Here is a 21,124-nt window from a genome sequence, read left to right as displayed (position 1 = left end):
TTGCCCAAATCTTATTCCTCAAATGTGGCTTGCTACTCTACCGTCCAGAATTTCTGGTAAATATTTCCCTCAGGTCAAGCACATTACTCTTCCTGGCTTTCAAAGCCTTAAACAAATTAGCTCTTCTACATCTCCAGCCTTTAGTCCTGTGTCTTCTCAACACACATTCTCAAATCTTCTGGCCAGACTGGTCTCCTCACTGTACCACCAGCCCACCACCTCTCCCTCAACTCTCCTGTATCTAAGCTGCCGTTCCCTCTTCCCTTCATGGATCTAAATACCTTCAACCCTCCAATATACAGAGCAGGTCTCAACTAGTCTCTGAAATTTCTTGTTCCTACTAGACACTTTCCTGAGTATGACATGGGCTTTGAAGGAAGACATATCTAAGGAGCGGAGGTGGCTCAAGAGATTAGGCACCTCCTTCTCACATCAGAGGTTCCGAGTTTGGCTCCTGGTGCCTCCTAAAACAAAACAATACAAAACAAAACAAAAACAAAGGAGGCAAACAGACACAGCAAGTGCAAACAACAAGGGTGGTGGTGGAGAGAAACAAATAAATAAAATAAATCTAAAGTAAGACATACCGAGTCCCACCCCGAACTAGCCTAGGACTTTGATCTTCCTGCATTGAATTTCCCCTATCTGTGAAAAGGGTGTAAGTGCCATTACTTATGTCAGAGAGTTGTTATGATTATGCAAGTGGAATATATGCAAGCGCTTAGCACAATGTTTGCAACATAGAGAACAAAAAATGTTCACTGTGTCCACTCAGGAAATGCTGCTGTTTTTATTTGCTGTCTTTGAACTCTGTGACATATACTTTTTCACTTAAAATGTTTTTTTGTCTGTGGTCCAGTGTTTCTTCCATTGGTTTTACTTTACCAATTTGGTGCAGACCAAGTAGTCTGCAAATTCTTCTCATATAGGAACCTCATCTCCATACTTAATCTGTATTCTGCCCCACTCCCTTATACCTGCTTGACTGTCGCGTTTCTCTTTATGACAGAGGGACAGAAAAATATAACCTGGTGTCCAGTTCCTGCTGAGGACCATTATGAATGCAGAAATATGAGCCAGGGTCACAGAAATGTGGAGGAAAAGATGAATCCAAAAAACCAAGGAAATCTGCTAAATGACATGTTAATCTGATGCAACTGGGAGGAGAGGAGAAGTGAGTGTGAGCCAATAAGAATGAGCACAAGACCAGATTTGTACAGAGGCTACATTGCAAGGTGGAAGAATTGGCCTCAGCTCCTAAGAAGCTGGTCACTGCAGCTTTGCATTCTTTGCCAGGGGATTTGAATGTGTGCCAGTTGAGAGACATGAAGGACACTGACTTGGTTGGACCAACAGGGTGTGCTAGTTAAGGTCAGATATCACAGTACAAAGAGCCATAAGTCAGTGAAGAGGCTGAGGGGTGGGGGTGGGGGTGGGGCAGAGACCAGCTGGGAGACTCAGAAGAGCAAAGTAGGGTGAGTGTGGGAGAAAATCTGGAGCTGAGTTGGGAATCCAAGGGGCATCAGGTATGTCAGATGAGAGCAGGGCAGTGCAAGCTCACAGCAAGGTCATCTTGCCAACCCATTAATGTTTTTGTGGCCTCAGTTGCCCCAGCCTTATGTAATGTCCAGCAACTTCTGATAACGAGCTGGATAAATGCTTTTGAATCTGCTGGTTGACGTCTCTAAGCTTGGGTGAAGGAAGAGCAGTCCTTTCTGGCTCTGTGTTGTTTACTGAGCAGAGCCTTAACCTACTCTTGCCAGATTTTCTATCCAAAAGGTAGTATATCCTGCATGAGGCCTGAGGCCTTCTGTTGGCATCTGACCCTCCCAGCAAAGTTGGCAATTTAGGACAGAAAACGCCCTCCTTAAGGGAGAGAAGTAGTATTTCTAAGAAAGTCACAATTCTCTCATTTGGAACCTGTGTTAAGAGGATTTGTAACTTGGGGGTTTCATTTCATCATTTTCTTCAGTTCCTCTCAACAAACCCTTTTTCCTGGGAATAGAAAGATGGATAAGATACCCCTTGTCTTTCTGAGCCTTGCGGTGTAGCAGGGAAGGGAGGTGCATTTATATCCAACTACAGTAAACATACCGTGAAGATCTGTAAATATGGGAGATTGAGGAAGTTCCAATCAGTGCAATCACAGAGTTCTGATAAGAATTCATGATGAAGGTCATTTAGGAAAGACTTAATGTCTCTATAACCTATGGGGATTTGTGGAGAAGGCTCTCAATTTCTCTTAAGAATCCTTCATCTAAATCAGGGCTTCTAATTTCAACACTTTTGACAGTTTTGACTGGCTCCCTCCTTATTGTGAGGTCTATCTTTGGGCATTGAAGGATATTTATGAACCTTCATGAACCAGATGCCAGTAGCACCCCACTAGTTGTGGCAATCAAAAATATCTGTAGACATTGCCAAATGTTCCCTGAGGAGCAAAATTGGCCCCATTTTAGAACCACTGATTTAGATCAAGGGTTAGCAAATGATGGGCTGCAATAATTCTAAGTGCTTAAAACAATCAAAAGAAGAATATTTTGTGACACTGAGAAAATATATAAAATTCAAATTTCAGTGTCTGTAAATAAAGTTTAATTGAAGCCCAGCCACACTCATTTGTTTACATATTGCCTGAGGTAGTTTTGGTGCTTCAATGGCAGAGTTGAGAAGTTGTGACAGGGATGGTCCACAAAACCTAAAATACATTCTTTTTTTAAAAAATATACTTTTATATTTTTCTAAAAGATATTTAGATTACATAAATGTTACATAAAAAATATAGGGGATTCCCATATGCCCTGCTCCCTATCGCTCCCACATTTTCCCACATTAACAACCTCCTTCATTAGTGTGGTACATTGGTTACAATTGATGAACACATTTTGGAGTATTGCTGCTCCTCATGGATTATAGTTTACATTGTAGTTTACACTCTCTCCTGCACGATTTTGTAAGTTATGACAAGATAGATAATGGATTGTATCTGTCATTGCAAAGTCATTCAAGACGATTCCCAAGTCCTGAAAATATCCCCATATTACACTTATTTTTCCCTCTCCCTTCCCTCAGGACCTCCAGTAGCCACTGCCTCCACGTCAGTGATGTAAGTTCTTCCATTGCTAGAATCACAATAAGTCTATAGTAGAATAACAGTAAGTCTACTTTAGTCCATCATTCGTTCCCCAATCCTGATGACTCAGGGATGGTGATGACCACTCTGTTTCTAACTGAGACGGGTCTTAGATCCCATGGGGCAGATGGATGGGACTATCTTGCTTGCAGTTGCAGACTCTCTCTGTTTTTTGAGATGGGCATTGTCCATCATTATCTCCTTGTTAGTTGTCCTGGGTAAGTCCAATGAACTGGAGAGTAGGTGTTGCAACTCTTTTGAGATTCAGGGCCCAAATGGCACATGGACAGCCCAAAGATTTAAGTCTCTTGGGCATTATACCTATCAACTCTAATACTAGCCATAGGTTCAAATAGAAGGGGCAGAAGAACCATATGTAGGGAAATCACAACTGAGTCCAACTCTGTCACATGGAGCATAAATTCCAAAGTAGGACCCACTGTCAAGGTGCCAAACTCCTGAGCTGTCTGCCCTGCCTATGGTGTCTAGATGTCTCCAAAGCCCTCAGGAGCCCCATTATTTCAGGCAATATTTACTGTGGCAGTCAATGAGATCCTGCTGGGTCATCCATAAACGTAACCTCTGGAATGACCTCCCGATTTACTTTGAAGTCTCTTAGCCATAGAAACTCACACACATTCTAATTGACCCTTTGCTTAAAAAGTTTGCTGACTCCTGATCTAGATAAAGAATTCTCTAAAAGCCAAAGTAGATACAATCCCAGGTACTGGTGCTCCTAAGACACACAGGTTCTATGGTCATGGCAAATGGCTCTGGAGTTCATTGCCTTGCCAGTGGGCCCTACTGGAATTTGTGCTCCTGGTTGTGACGGAGTTGGACTCAGATATGACCTCTCTACACATTACTCTTCTGTCACTTTTACAGAATCTGTGATTGGCGCTGGGGTTTGTGTATACTCAGGAGACCTGAGTCTCTGGACTGTTCATGTGCCAGCTAGGTCCTGAGCCCTGAGCCTCAGCAGAATTGTAGCACCTACTCTCTGGTTCACTGGACGTAATTAGAATAAGAAGGAGACTGAGTTCTTACTTAAAATCCTGAATAAAACATGCTTTAAGTATTTTCTTAAAAAATTTACTTTTGAGGAGAATGTGAATTATTCAGAGGAAATCTCAAGCATAGAAAAAAAAACTGTAAACTATAAATGTTCTCTATTTTCTACCATTAATCAAAGTGAAATTTTAACATTATTCATATTAATCATATTCAAGAAAATTCATTTGTGTTTGTGGCAGAGACATTGCTCTTCAGAAACCCATTTGCTTCCATATATTCCCCAGACTTTCAATTGATCATGAATGGAAGTAATGTGTATCACTTTTAGGCTGCAATATGGAGAAGGGCCATTCAACCTACATTAAACTTTGCAAGAGTAAGAAATAAGCCTTTATTGTGATACTTTTGGGGTTGTTTGTTACAGCAGGAAAGCATAATCTATCCTGGATGATACATTGTCCCCTAAAGTTACAGTTGCACATATAAGCTTTTATGAATCAATCTATCATTCCTAACAAAAGTAGGTATTGAGCACACTCTTTTATGTAATTCCCAGACATCACTGGTGACAGATAATGGCACCAAATTTAGAAAGAGCCTTTCTTTCCTTTTTGACCCTTAAACATTTGAAGTTGTCATAGCTGTATGTACACCTTAACAATGCCAGAAGATTGATGGAGAACAGTTCTGATGTGCATTCCACAGGGAACATGGCATTAGCTCTTCTGCTCATGACAGTACATCGAACACTTCTTGGCACATGACAGCATTTAATAAATATTTGCTGGATGAATGAATATTGGAAGCATGCCTTAGAAGAACAATAGGTTGTTTAAACATCTATAGCTTTGTTTTCAAATTAAATTACCAGGCTATTTAACTTTCAGTGAATATCAATGTCAAAGACAGCGATTTTTCAATTTGGCAAGAAGCCACATGCCTAGCCACATGTTGATTTTACAGAAGTCCTTGCAAACTCGGTGAAATTCAGAATAATATAGAGCACAAACATAGGCTATGAAGTCAGACCCTGTTTTAAATTCTGGTTATACCTCTGTGATATTTTACAAATTACTTTAACTGTCCAGCCCTCAACTCCTTATTGTTAAACTTATGGTAATACTTGCATTAGAGAATTATTATAATAAATGAGAAGATATATATATAATACTCCAGTGCCTGTCACACAGGTAAGTGTTGAATGAATATATTATTGTAGGTATATATAGCAAAAGTTACTTCATATTTACTAAATTTATTTTAAAAAGAAGTTTCAAAAATTATTGTCTGTTCACCTCTCAATAATGCACTAAAATGTACAATATTTCAAAGATTCTGGGGTGTAGAAAAACTATAGTTAAGTAGGCTGAATCTGAATAATAAAATCAGCAATAAATAATATCTATTATTGGTAAGGTTAATATATCAGAAACATCACATTCATTGTTGCATTTAATCCTCATCAAAAAACAAGAAGTGGAATGTATTACTATCTCCATTTTACTGATGAGGAACCAGATTGCACAGTGATCCATAGAAAGAGACATAAGATAGTGGGAGCTCTGATCGCAAATTCTAGGACTTTCCTTGATCTTTAGGCAGTGAGAAAGAATGTTTTATAAAATGATCTTCTGTTTTCTGGTCACCAAATGCACAGAACAGTTCAAAATCCAAAGCTCTCACTAAGATGACTGGAAGCAACAAAGCAACAAAGGCAGATGTTCGTAAACTTTAAATCAAGTAGTTCCCATTTGTAGGAACAATGAGCAATGTGAGAAAAGGAACAGATAAGCCATGATCTTCTCCACTCTGCTTGCCTTCTGTTTAAGTGTGCTTATCATCTATCCCTCTTCTTCTGAAATCTTCTTGGTTCTCTTCTTGTCTTCTTTATTTCCTGTTCAAACTGACATAGACAGAGCTTCAGAACTTTTCCATAAATTTCCATGCCAGACACAGAATTGTTTGTTTGAGTTCTCCGTTGAATGAATAAAGTTCAGGGTAGTCTGGATCTGTTTGAAAGTCACATAAATCCAAAGTTTGAATGATATATGCACTCCAGGTTCAATCAGCACCTCATATTGGCGTATGAGATTTTATACATCTTAGTAGCTCTGTGATCTGAACCAGGTTATTGGTTTGCCTGGCATAATCTGACTAGGTACTTGTTTTAACAGTTGCAAACAATAGTTTGTTGAACAGGCAGCTCTTCGTAGCAGAGCATTTGCTTTTATAAATTAGGAAAGCGAACGGGTTGTAAGGCAAGGCATTTGTTCCAATGATGTCTTTGGCTTTTCTAATCCTTGTAAATACAATGAGTAACATTCAGGGGATTGCAGCACTGTAAGGAATTTAGCGGTCATTATTTCAACCATCTCATTTTCCGATGAGGAAACTAAGTCTGGATCAGTGAAATCCTTAGCCAAGGTGATGCCAGTTAATGGCAAAGGCAGGTCTGTCTCCTGCAGTGATCATGCCAAGGTGTTAAACCATCAGGAGAAACCACACCAATTAGTCATTTAGGGATTAAAGAGATTAACAGCAGGAAGTGAGCTGAATTCTTGGATCACTACTTTTGTTTAGTGAGATAAAAGGCTTGGAAGAATGATAAGATAAAGAATGCTATCTTTTTTTATGTTGAATTTGATAACTAATAAAACAGAAGATCAATAATTGGTTAGAATTAAGGATTTTCACAATGCGGCTACACCTTAAGCGGATTTCACAAATCTTTTTAAACGTCACCGACTCCCTTTTCACTTTTGGATAATCAAAGAGTGGTATAAGACACTTGATGATTTCAGCAGTGTTTTATGATCTATTCCAGAAAGTATTCTTTAACACCCTTTTGTGAAGGAATATAATAGAACAACAAAATAATCAATTTCTTCTGGTTACTCTAAAACCATCAGCAGGAGACCTGGCCAGGTCTTGGAATCCAAACACAGAATGCATTTTTCTTCAGAGAAGCTTTGTAGGAATCAAAGATTTTCTGGTCACAACTCTTAAACCATCCATTAAAGATAAGAACCCTCAAAGTATATATTATATGAAATTGAGAAGGTACTTGTAAAGTAAGTCATCTACATGAAATAATTGGTAGGAACTGTCCAAAATTGTATTTTAATCCTTTGAAATAAGTATTGTAAACATCAAAGTCAGAAGTCTTGCTTATCTCTCGCTTTGTTTCATTACTAGTCACATATAATAGGTAGGAATTGCTGCATGGCCCTTAAGTGCAGTGAATATCATATTTCTTTATATCTTGAAAAAAATCAGTTTACATTTCTACCACCGTCTGGTCCAAAGGTTGGTGAGAAGTCCAGCCACAGTGATTCTTTGGGGTACCTGCTCCCTTCTCAAGTCATGTAAGGGCTGAAGGGTGTGCGTGGTACCCCCAAAGAAGTCTCTGAGCCTGTGGGTTCTGGCTGCTTTAGCACCCCCACTGCTTCTGGGTGCTGGGCCTCCACCGGCAGGTAGGCAGGCCCTGGGCCTTCCTCAGCAGTGAGGCTCACTCACCTGTCTCCCTGCCCAGGTCAACAGGGCCTTTGCAGTAGGTGTGGCTTCCACCAATGGGATCACTCCCTCCGGGCCAAGGTGGGCCATGCAGAGAAGACCGAGGCCATTAAGGCATCCCAGGGGAGATCCCTCCACCTGGACACACTGTTTTTATGCTGCCCAGGCCCCTACCCATACTTGAACTCCCTTTCTTCCTGGTCCCTAAGGATCTAATTATTTTTCCTGAAGTCAGGCAGGACCCTCTTAACACCCAGAGCCCTTTGCTTTTCACAAAAACATTTTGTTGGGAGCAGATGTGGCTCAAGCGGTTGAGCGCCTCTTCCCACATGGGAGGTCCTGGGTTTGATCCCCGGTGTCTCCTAAGAAACAACAACAACAACAAAAAAAACAAACAAACAACAAGCAAACAAATGCAAAAACTAACTCAGGGGAGGTGAGATGGTTCAGTGGTTGATCACCAGCTTCTCACATACAAGGTCCCAGGTCCAATCCTGGCCCTGGTACCTGAAAAAATTAAAAGCATTTTGTTCATTCTCTCTGGAACACCAGACTTTAAAGCTTAGCTATCATTTAGGAATGCACTGGAAAAATACCTCTCATTTTTATGAAATGAGTCTATAAGAAATAATTATTTTCTCAACAGGCTAGCTTGCTATATGAATGTACGTTTGAGTGTGTGTATATATATATATATACACACACACACAAATTTTTATAGTCATGTGACACATTTGCCAAGCAAGTTTATTTATCTGAAAACAGAAAAACACATTTTCATGATTCCTTGTTCTAATGCCAGCCTTCGGAGAAGCTGCTTTTCTATTAGTGCAGACTCTCTTCAGTTGTCTGTTGAGCACACACTAGCTTATGGATTTAATTGTAAGGCCATCTAAAGTTTTTAAGAGGATTTGGTCACCTTGAGGTACCAAGATTTGCAAAGAGAAGGTTGAAGGGGGCATTTAGTCCTTTGCCATCCCACTGGAGGCAGCAATTCTTATTGTTAGCGGCACCTGCTAAACACATGATTTGGAAATTCCAAGTGCAAGTCTCTAAGCTGAAAAACATGGAGGTCTTTGGAGGCCAAGGGACCTCAGCTGTTCAGGAGGGATTGCTACTCTGTTGCCACCTACTGAGACCACTTAACCGAGAGGTGGGAGTCTGGGGTTAAAGGCCTACTCATGAATTCTCCGCTGTATTTATGTCTTGATAAGTGCAAACTGCTAGTCATTTGCATCTTCATTTTGCTTTTCAGCCACCAGAAGAGAAATCTTACTACCTGGACCTTCCATTTTCCATGAATAAAACTAATATAGCACGAATGCTAATGGGTCAGAGAAGCGAGAGCTAACTCTCCATATATTGTGGACATTTTCATTAATCCCACTTAAAACAAAGGGGGTAAATATAAGGCAGAGAGAAAGAGGTCCATACATCTCTTTCTGATGAATCCTGATGATTTAATATTTAAAAATTGTGTTTTTAAAAATTTTGTGTTTCATATAGAGACGAGGCTATAGAATAAGTTATACCATGAAATTCTCAGAATCTTGAGCACCATCTTATCCATCTCTGTTTCCAGGAAGATTCCACTGAGCCCTAAACCTCATTTTCTCGTATAGTTTGAAGGTCCCACCCCCACCCACTGGGTGTTAATCATGCTCACATCCTATGACCCTCCCTCAGTTTACCCATCCCAGGGACTATGAGCGTGCCTTGATGTGAAGGATCAACTCACTTCAGCTACATGTATTCTACAGGCCTGCTGCTCCATGTTCCCTCTCTCTCCCTTTTCAGCAGCTTTGGAAAACAGCTGGTCACAACTCCAAATTCCATAATCCTCTATGTTTCTCAAGTGTTATTAAGTTGCACTTCAGTGTCGCTTCTTCTAGTTAAGTAATTTCAAATCCTTCAACCTTTGCTCTTAGACTTCTCTTCCTTAAGTCATCTCTCTTTTACCTACTTCCGAATATTCTGCAAAGCATCCTACAGAGCTTTGAAAGAATCATGAATTGCTGAAGTAACAGCAAGTTTATGTCTAGCTACGCACACATTTTATTGTTGGGTTTTGTTGGTTTTTTTTTTTCCTTGATGAGCCTTTCTGACTTACTAAATGTTCAGCTTGCCCCATGCTCGCCACATTCCCAGGTCTTTTCTAGGTCAGCCTCTGCTCTTTATCAATTTGGGAGCATTAGTGTTGGACAGTGGGAAGAACTTGGAATAAGACTTTACAGAACTGGCTTTTGCTCTTGGTTTTCTCTGTGGCCAAAATGCTTGGGCATTGACTTTTACCAAGCAGGCAATTGGATTAAACAGGCACTTTTTAATTTAATTTTTAATTTTTATTTTTAAAGAAGCTTTAGATTACGTAAGTGTTACAGAAACCATATAAGGGATTCCCATATGCCCCACCCCCTCCCTCTCCCACACTTGCCCATATTAACAACATCCCTCATTAGTGTGGTACCTTTGTTACAATTGATGAACACATCCTGAAGTGTCGCCACTAACCATGGACTACAGTTTACATTATAGTTTACACTCTGTCCCGCACAATTCTGTAGGTACAATGGCCTGTCTCCATCACTGCAGTGTCATTCAGGACGATTCCAATGTCCTGAAAATGCCCCCATATTAAAGCTGTTCTTCCCTCTCCCATCCCTCAGAACCTCTGGTGGCCACTGCCTTTATATCAATAAGAGTTCTTCCGTTGCTAGTATAATACTGTCTCTAATAGAATAATAATAAGTCTACTTTAGTCCATTGCATTCCCCAATCTTGAGGATTTGGGGATGGTGATGCCCACTCTGATTCTAACTGAGAGGGGCCTTAGATCCCATGGGGCAGATGGATGGAACTATCTTGCTTGCAACTGCAAACACTCTCTGTTCCTTGGGATTCACGTTGTCCATCATCATCTCCTTGTTAATTGTCCTGGGTGAGTCCATTGAACTGGAAGGTAGGTGTTGCAACTCAAACAGGCACTTTCAATCCTCACAACCACAGTATCAAGGTGAATCATTAGCCCCCTTTTATTTTAAGAAACAGTCTCTGTATAGTCGAAGTTACCCAATTCAGATTGGAATTCTGATTGGAATCTAGTTTGATTTTATATCAAATCCCATTATTTTGCATAGAATTAATGCAGTTTAGTAAAACTTTTCTGTGAAATTTGTTTAAAACATTTCCATGCCAGATTTCAGGCTCCATGAGAGCCATAATCCTAATGTGTAGCATGGTGCTAGAGGATGATAGTTGATTGGATGAAGCATGCAAACATAGATGCCTGGTAAGATTGAGGTAATGCCAAATGCTGTCCATCGAGTCCAGTGATTCTTGATTCGGGCTGTACACTAGAATCACCTGAAATGCTTTGAAACAAAACATTGCTGAGCCCCAACCAAAGAGATTTTGATTTGATTAGCCTGGGGTGGGGCTTGAAATTCATAATTTTTAAACCTTCTCAGGTGATTCTAATTTTCAGCCGGGGGTTATGAACCACTGAATCCTAATTCATTGCTTTCCAAATTAAAATTGCACGTGATTCACTGAGGTACTTGTAAATTGCAGATTCTGACCCAGGAGTCCGAGGTAGGGCAGGGAAGTACCTTTCCAATATGCTGTCAGGTGATGTGACACCTGGTCACTGGCATTTACTCCAAGAAGCAGAAATTAAGGAGTTTTACCCTTGCTGGCTAGTGACTGACACTCTTATCCTAAAAATTCCTCAAATGAAATCATTTATATTCTCTCTCCTATACCCACTTAAGGCTGTGTCTGCATGGCAACAATGAATGTGCAATTTGGGGGCCCAGTCATGGTTAAATGAATGATTGTAGGTGACACCCCTGAATAATTCAAGGTAGATTTCCATTTCCCCAGAGACTAAATTAACCTAATGGTGTTTCAACATTTAGTTGAAAAGTCTTATCTGTCCTAAAACCTGCTTCCTTATTGGAAATCTTCCTTTGCTCACCAAACTCAGTGTTCAATTTGAGAAGCAGTGAGATAATCTTAAGGTCTTTAAACTCATAGGGACTGGAGAACCTGCTTGCTTTAGCTTTTGATCCTGTAGAATCCATTGACCAAGTGTTGAGAGGGGCCTGCGATAGTTTAGCAAAGTAGATATGTCTCATAATCTGACCTCAAAATTCTAGAGTTGCTTTGAGGTTTTGTAGAGCCGACTCAGAATAGCATCGAAACTCCAGATTTTAGCCATTTCCAAGTGACAACTAGTATAAACACCTTTACTTCTAAATACAAATAAATGCAGGCCTATGCACATAGCTGATATTCATGGTTATAAATACAAATGGAGCCCATTTTCATACATTGTGAACCATGGCTTTCTAAGGTCAGTATTAACTTGTGGGATATATGCTTGAGGTAGCTCAAGACACCGAGGTTAAATAGAGAAACTGGGGAAAGATTCTGGCTGACAATGGGGACAAAACTGTAGAATTACAGGTTCTCTTGAGAGAGCAATGCCAGTTTAACTTCCCAACAATTATTTCTAAAGCTTCAGCTTCCTTCCAGCCCAGGCCAAAGAACACCCTCTCTCTCTCTTTCCTCTCTAAACCTGGTCTGCACTTTAACCTCCGCTGCACTCCTGGCACTGATCAGTTTTCTCATCTTGGAATCCTCTATAAATATTCACAGATATAAGAAATGATCCAGGAAAATGGGTCTCTAGTTGAATAGCTGATGCTGCCTGATAAGTAAATTATTCCCTGCTTGCAAGTGCAGGCTACAGATTAGGGGAAGCCAGGGAATGATGGCAGAATAAAATGAACAAAACCTCCTATCACTTCCTTGGTTTCAGCTTCTCTGCCATGGCACCCCCTCTCTCACAGTTCTGTGTGTGATCTCGCCATGCCATCCAGCTCAGGGATGTAAGGTTGTTACTTCCTGGGAATGGGCATTGGAGCAGCAGTGAATTGAAGATCTCCTTTGGAGGGAATCCCACTCTGTGCTCTGGGACTCTGCCTCTCACCTGTGCTAAATATGGGGCATGAGGTTTATGAAGAAAGGCTATCCTTATTTGGTATTCCTCAGGGCACCCAATTAGCAGGTCATTCACTCTTTTGCCCAAGCAATAAAAGAGAAATCTAGAAGGATGATGTCATAGTTCTCAGTGTTTCCAAAATGTTACCACATTCTTGGAGTCTCCTTATTTTCCTTACCATGCCCTTAGGGCAAAAGGGGAGAATAGGTGTAACATGGGGGCATTTCTGGGACATCGGAATTGTCCTGCATGACATTGCAATGATGGATAAAGGCCATTATACATTTTGTCAAACCCTATAAAATTGTGTGGGGCAAAGTGTAAACTATAATGTAAACTATAGTCCATGGTTAGTAGCAACACTTCAGTATGTGTTCATCAATTATAACAAATGTACCACACTAATCAAAGTTGTTGTTAATGTGGGAAATTGTGGGAGGGGGAGAGGATGGAGTATATGGGAATCCTCTATATTTTCATATAACATTTATGTAATCTAAAGCATCTTTATAAAATAAAAATCTAGCTAGCCCTTCATTTTTTTAAACTATTGATCCAAACAACTTCATAAGTATTTATATTCTAAAAATTTAGTCATTTGAAAAAATAATAAACATAAATTGAAATAAAGATTAATGTTTTTATTTTATTTTTAAATTACCTCATTTTTAAAAAAATTATTTAATTTTTTTTTAATTTTTAAAGAAGCTTTAGATTGCATACATGTTACATCAAAAATAGAGGGAATTCCCATATGCCCCATCCTCTCCCCCTCCCACACTTTCCCACATTAACGACAACTTTCGTTAGTGTGGTTCATTTGTTACAATTGATGAACATATATTGAAGCATTGCTCCTAACCATGGGCTATAGTTTACAATATAGTTTATACTTTGCCCCACACAATTTTATAAGTTTTGAAAAATGTACAATAACCTGTATCCATCATTGGGATGTCAGGCAGGACAATTCCAACATCCCCAAAATGATCCCATGTTACAACTATTCTTCCTTCTCCTCCCCTTCCCCCCCGCCCCAGAACCTCTGGTGGTCACTGCATTTATATCAATGATATTGTTAGAATAATAAGTCTACTTTAGTCAATTTTTCATTCCCCAGTCTTCAAGATTTGAGGATGGTGATGCCCACTCTGCTTCTGACTGAGAGGGGCTTAGATCCCACAGGTCAGATGGATGGAACTGTCTTCCTTGAAGATGTAGATTTTTGGAATGGGTGTTGTCCTGAAATAACCACGCTCGCTGATGGATGCACGTGCCTCCTGGGCACTATATAACTTCTCAAAATACGGAATCAGATGGAAAGTTGCCACCTTTATTTCCTGCTCCTCACTGTCTTTAGCATCATATACAGCATCCTCCCAAAATGTAACTTCACAAAAATATGATACCTTTGAAAGGAATGCGGCATCTAATAATTGGAATTACCTACCTCAAGCTTGTAGTCCCTGTGGCATCCGACAGATGTCACTATGTTTTCCTTGCAATTTAAAATACCATCTGGCTCTCTTGTGTCCATTGCATCACCCCAGGGCAGCTCTGGCCAGGGTGTGGGAACTGTGGCCATAACCAAAGATTTTAACACTGAACTGGAAAGAAGCGAATCACCTTAACTGTTTGAGGACTGGATACCTTGGGAACATTATACCCACAGAACAACAGCTATTTTTAAGATTAGTCTGGTTCCAGTATGAACGATTAACAATTCAGCTGAATGCCCTCAAATAATGACTAAACAACTTCCCCCATTCATCTCGGGTTTACTTGATACTTGGCACGTGTCGGGCTTGGTTAAGGGTATTTGGAATATATCAGTGAGCAAATCAGTCTACCCTCCCATTTCAATGCAAAGAAGAATGTGGAGTATGAGAGGCTTTGAATTTGTCATACAACAAGAGAAAGTTGTAAAATGACTTTTGTTCCTTGTAAAGTTCTATTTAACGACTTATTTTCAAAGATTAGGATTCTGCAGAAAACAGGCATACTTAAGATACTAAGAACCTAATCAGTGACTGAAACTTGAGGGAATTATTCTATATTAATGAAAATCAATGATCTATGAATATATATTAGTGAAGACAGATGATATATGAATATAGCATGGGTAAGGAAGTAATTCTCATTAATAGGCTGATTATACTTTTCATGTTGATACAAAATTGAATTGAAATGATGGTTCCGTTAAGTCATCCTTGTCTTTGTTTATTCTCAGGAAGTGTTAAATGGCACCTATTTTAAAACACTGGATATCTTATAGTGTTCTTTAATTCCTTTCCTGGTAGAAGAGAAATAGCACATGGATTTTTTCCTTCTCTTTGGATAGGAGGATTTACTTCATATGAGAAAGAAGAGAGGTACTTCATTTTATCCATTTTTGGATCTGCAGTATGGTGGGAAAATTGCTTTACTCCATATCTTTAGGAAACATAGGGATAACTGGGGCTTTTACATCGTATTCTGACTGTACCAGCTTTCTTCCAACCCATTTTTCCCAAAGTCGACAAAAAAATTAAAAAATAAGTTGGTATAAATAAAATCTTCTGAGATTTAATTTAAGACCTGGTTGTGGCCACACAAGTCCCCTAAGCAGTGTTTCCTAGAATTTGCACTAAAACAAGTTATCATGAAATGTGGCCTATATATACATTGTAAAATAAAAATGTTTTCCCTCTGCATCCAGAAGTTATATCCATGAGTAGAAAACAAGCCATCCACAATCCACAACTTAGAAATAACTATTGCTAAGATTTTGATGGATAGCTTTCAATTCTTAATAGTTTAATGTGTGTGTATGTGTGTACATGTGTGTATGTGGTTTAATAATAAACAGCATGGTCTATACACTACATATAATTTTTAAACCACATTTTTTCTTGAAAATTTCCCAAGGTTGTTGAACATTTTTCCAAAATATGTCTTCTAATTGTAACATTGTGTTGCAGGGTATGGATGCACACAATATATTTAACCCATTCCTTAGGGTGAACACTGAAGTTGTTTTTAACCCTGTTAAATAAGTTCAATGTAAAGATCAAAGCTTTATAATTTTACATGAAAATTCCCTGTCGACATTAAATAAAATTTACTTGCACTTCTCTTCATTTAGCCATCACATCTCCTATCTACATATGAAGCACTGGCCTGTGTGAGAGATACAAAATAAATCTAAGTGATGGACCCTGACTTTGCTCAGTTTGCATAAAATTGAAGTGTTTCACTGCAGAACATGCCGAAATAGTTGGGGACTGATTTGTTAATCTGCATTGAGAGCCCCCGCCTGAGCCGTGCACTGAGTGATCTAGTCAAATTTAACTATCAACAGCATTTGCAAAACCAGTGATACTTGCTGAAGAATCACTACTGTCATTAATTTGATTTAGGGTAGGAAAAAGAGGAAAAGGAGAAAGGCGGTTTATCACAGGGACTGGAAATCAATAAAAAGTGTTAAAAGAAAATGCACATTTCCAAATAATTTCCACTGAGAACAGATGTTGAAGTCTGGAAAATGTGTCTGACTCTATAGTTAATCTGTTTGCTTATTTGGCTTATTGCTCCCTTGATATACATTGGAAACTGGTTGACATTGAAGCCTGGTGCTAGAGTCAGAGGACCTGGTCTTTATCATTTCCTCTACTCCCGATTCAATGGGACCCTCCACTAGTTGATTCAAATCCCTGAGCATCAGGCTATCCCAGTGGCCCAACAGGATTTGGGGGCAGCTTCAATGAGGAAATATACATAATGGCATAATAAACCACAGTATCACACAATTGGGGACAAATAGTGTTATGGATAAGAATGCCTTAAGTAAGAACACCACATACTTTAAAATGAGTAAGTTCCTTTTTTCTGGCACTATTTCTCTATTAGAAAATCCCCAAATCTTTTGTGTCAATTGATTCATTGTGTTATTCTAAAGCATCATACAAAAGTGAAAGAGGGAAAGAGGGAAGGAGAAAGAAAGGAGAGGAGAATATAAAGAGAGAGATGGAGAGAGGGGAGGTGGTGTGTAAAAGTCCCACGGGGACCCACTGCCAGCTGTGCTACTCCTTTCCCTGGCAAAGGACTCCCACTTGGTGATATGACAAGTAAAGCTTTCACCTCTATTACTAGATCCTGTCCACCTGATTGAAATCATCACCTGATTATTTCCAAACTTTCACTAATCCCTCTTTCTCCTGAGCTTTTCTGGCTCCAGCACTGAAATTATGAATTCTGGGAACCCCCTCCAGTTCCAGGCAAACAGGGACAGCCAGAAGCTGCAGTGGGGGTCTGGCTGCCATGATAAGAGAATTAGAGTAAAAGGCTTCCTGTTTAAAAGTGAAGTTTCTGGAATGTTGTGCATAATTTTATCACTTTGAAACGTATAAAAATATGTACCCCAGCAATGGACTGAAACTTGAGATAACAGTGTCTTTCAATCAGTTCAGGTGGATCCTAGAGAAAGAGGGAGAAAGGGATGCATGGTACACTTTGGCACAGGGCCCTTCCATAATTAGCCCTCATCCCAATAAGATCTTGTCACTATTTGTTTATGTTTATAATGACTGGTATAGCACCTAGCTACCCAGGCCCAAACTGATAAAATTTAGGAAAAATAACAAAACTCTCAGTGTTTATTACCAGTGAACTTGACTTACTTCTAATGCGAAGAACATTCATTCAGTAAAAGGCATGGAATATACACTATTTGTCTGTCACCAGGCAAAGTTCTGATATCTGGTAGTGGACATTGTTACATGACAGAGTCAGGGAGTATTGTGACAGAGGTAAACACAGGGCGCCTGGGAAATGATTTTGTCCTTAAATCAATGGTGGGTATTCTGCCAGGAGGAATCAAATATAGGACAGAGACACACATTATTGTAGACTATTCCTCAAGACAACTTACCCAACAGTTTACGAATGGCTGTTGAAAACCTTCTTGACAAACATTGTGCAAAGCAGTAAAAGGGATATTAAAAATTATTCCAGGATCAAGTGATTCTTAGAAATCAGGCTTTGGGGCTGACTTGTTTTAACTGTCTTAAGTACTACAGCAACTGGAGTTTGTTTTAGTTATTCTGAACTGGCTACAGATCCATCATCTTTTATCTAAAAGTTTGGGGTTGAATGCATTTTGCAATTCAGAATTTTTTGGATTTTAGTAACTTAATATAGTATGTATACCACTAATTGGGTTGATATGGATCTGGAATAGCACAATTCTATTGTAACATGTCTGCATATTTACACTAAGTGGTATATGTAAAGACTCTAGATTGTCTCATGTCAAGTCAGGCTTTATTGACAAACGAAACGAATCATGAAGAAATCTTTAAGTTTCAGAGGTTTTTGAATTTTCTGGACTGAAGCAAAGAGATTGTAGAGATGTACTAGAAAAGACAACAGAGAAAAGAGTATCTAATAGAAGCTTACAGTCGACTTCCCCTTCATATATACACACCCACATTAAAATAAAAAGCTAAATATACAAGGCTAAGGGTTAGACATGCCAAATTAATTGTACAGTCAGGAGATGCTTTGTGATTTTTAGAAGAGGAGGAAACACTTCCTGCTTGGCTTGTCAAGGCCTCACTGAGTAGATGATATCAGGGAGCACCTTGTAGAACAGGAATTGAGGTACATGGAGAGGAACGGTACAGAGTAACTGGAAAATAGAATCAACGAAAGGAATCAACAAAGGTTTCTGTGCAGGGAAATGAATCAGAATGCTATCTAACTTTACCAGTTATTAATTTTAAATAGTATATTAATTCATAATTTGTAACATAACATTATAATTCATAATATTATTAAACTTGTATAATATTTAATTCATCACTTATTGTTATATTTAATTAATTAATTAATTAATAATAGCTCCTACTTTTTAGGAAAACTTTTATGTCCTGGTGAAATGGGAGAGTTGATTCAGGTTTTAAAATAAGAGGAACGGTTTTTCCTTTCTGTCTCAAGTATAAAGATGTGACGTTTCAGGTATTGCCTCCGGAAAATCAGCTCTGTTGCAGTTGGATGTAACACATGACTTTCTTCTATGTGACGATCTAAGGAGGCTTTATTTGATGCTCATTTTCAAGCAAAATCTGGCAATATTTAGATCAGTGGTTCTCAGCATTGGCTGTGTTTCGGGAACATGGATCAGATTGTTGGTCGAGCGGGGTTCTAAAAATGCCCCGATGCCTGACTCCTACCCCAGAGCATCTGACGCAATTGGTCTGGGATTCAGCCTGGGCTGCCGGATGAGTCTAATGCTCAGCCAAGGTAGGAAACCACTGTTTTAGATGAATCAGCTGTTGTACACAGGGGAGACAGAAGTCAGTATTTAGTTAAGTATTTTTGTAATGAGAGTGAAAACATAAAGCATGAAATTAAAATAAATTTAACTACAACTGAGCTAAAGCGTTTGTCAAAAGCAGTTTTAAACCCCATTGATAATCTTTAACCCATTTGTATTAATTTTATTAGCCTAATACCTGCTCTTTTGTGAAAGAAGCATGAGTATAATGGTCCAAATCCACATAGATTTCACGTTCAAACCTGGAAACCTCTCGCCTATGTTACAACCTCCATGTTTGCATCTAGTCAAAGTTGCGTAAGAGAGAGCACCTCTACGGCTTGTTCCAACCACATCCTGTGCATTAACTGCGAAGACTGTTTGTTTTAAAATGGGTGAAGTCCCTGAATGTTAACCTTGTGCAAACCAGAGACACTAGAGCAAATTACACTGCTCTAGTGGTGGTGGCGCGCAACCCGACCTGGACTTCTGACTTTGAGTCAAGCCTGTTTCTGCTCCCCTCGTGCTACAACCTTTGTTTGCCTTTACAGGCATTGTTAGAATGTCAGCTGGATTGGAATTGGTGGGGACAGTTGGACACAGATAAAAAAAATGAGTAAAACTTTTCAGGCTCTCCATTAGATAGAATTATTCAGGAGGAGAGGCTGCAATACAGATGTAGCAGCAAACTACTTTCTGCAAGATGAGATTATCTTATTTGTTGAATATTCTATTGTGTATCACTCCTGCCAAGATGTGGTGTATAAGATATTGAATTGATAAAATCAACCCTGAAATGCTTTTTAGTTACCCAGTTTAGAGAAAAGTAAATTATGCTTCAAGAGTCAACACTCATTCAGATTGCAAACATTTGATAAGTTTTCCATTTTCATCATAAGCAATAGGTGGCTATAAATCCTCAGAAATTGATAAGGGTTGATAAGGGTGCAGGGAACTTTGGAAACAAGATCCAATTTCCTTGAAGGAAGTGGATAGAGGTTCTTTCACATACAGGTCAATTGCATATTTTTAACTTTTGTTAGCATTTCTAAATCATAGCAAAGTGACATTGGGTAGCCTCTGGTCCAAGTTTGAGCTTTATTTCCACATGGTGATATAGGAATGAATCCAGCAATGAAGTTTTTAAGAAACAAATTCTTTCCCTGTAGAAGTAACAACATGAAGTTTCATCTAAGAATACTAAAACTTCCCTATCTGAAGAAATTTCTGGATAGAGGAGAAAAAGATCTCCTTATGATACTGTTATAATATGGCTATTTTTTGACATAAAATATCATTTACTAAGTATTTATTTCTAGATCAGCTATTTAATCTGAAAAATTAAAGTTCACATAAAGGTTATTTGAAAGTTTGGGGGACCTAAGTGGCTTCCTAAACTTTATACTGAGGTCCTGGATCTCAGTTCTTCCTTGGAATGATCTGAATTTTCATGGTTTTTCCAGCTGCACACCACATGGCAGAGACAAAGGAACAAACAGAAGATGTTGCTATATGGTATTATGGCTAATGAACCATGAGAAGAAGTTAAATTTCCTTTTCTTCTCCAGGGCTTTTGGATCAGAATTTTTCTTTTCCAAAACTAAATTAAATCCTGTAAAAACTACAAAGGGGGCTGAAATTAGAAAAAAAAATCCCCTTGCTAATTAAGAAGTATGAAAAGAGTTCATGGGGTATTGGAAAGAATGCTGGTCTTTGAAATGGCAAGTTTGGTTTTGAGTTCTTCCTTTATCATAACTAGATATCTGACTTTAAGTGAGTCACTTGGCATCCCTGACATTCAGCATCTGAGAAATGGGACCATAATCCACGTCTCATCTTCTACAAGAGGACGGAAACCTATTTGTTTCTCATAGTGCATACAAAAGTTATTTTTACTTTCCATTAGAAAACGCCTTCAAGTTCGGTTATTTTCTTTCTCAGACCAAAAATAACTGAAAACACATTGAGGAATGTGTTCAATTAATAGCTGTAGATGTGTGATCTCAAAATAGTGATATATGCATTTTCAGTTTAGATAAGCAACATCTGCTGTATAGTGTTTTTCTTCTGGCCTTTTAAAAAACATTGCTTTCAGCATCAATTTTAACAGGTATGGGTTGAAAATAACCCACCATAATAAACAAAAGTAACTGGCGATGAAATT

The 21,124-nt window shown here is 38.9% G+C and overlaps 1 protein-coding gene across 1 annotated transcript in view; it reads left to right on the top strand.

Moving 5' to 3' along the window:
• The window catches only part of ZMAT4 (zinc finger matrin-type 4), a 362,499-nt gene that overhangs the window by 200,729 nt on the left and 140,646 nt on the right, over nucleotides 1–21,124 (top strand). The gene's annotated exons all lie outside the window — the stretch shown is intronic.

Source organism: Dasypus novemcinctus, chromosome 29 (genome assembly GCF_030445035.2).
Source record: "Dasypus novemcinctus isolate mDasNov1 chromosome 29, mDasNov1.1.hap2, whole genome shotgun sequence".
NCBI lineage: Eukaryota > Metazoa > Chordata > Mammalia > Cingulata > Dasypodidae > Dasypus > Dasypus novemcinctus.
This window is presented reverse-complemented; position numbering and strand designations above follow the sequence as displayed.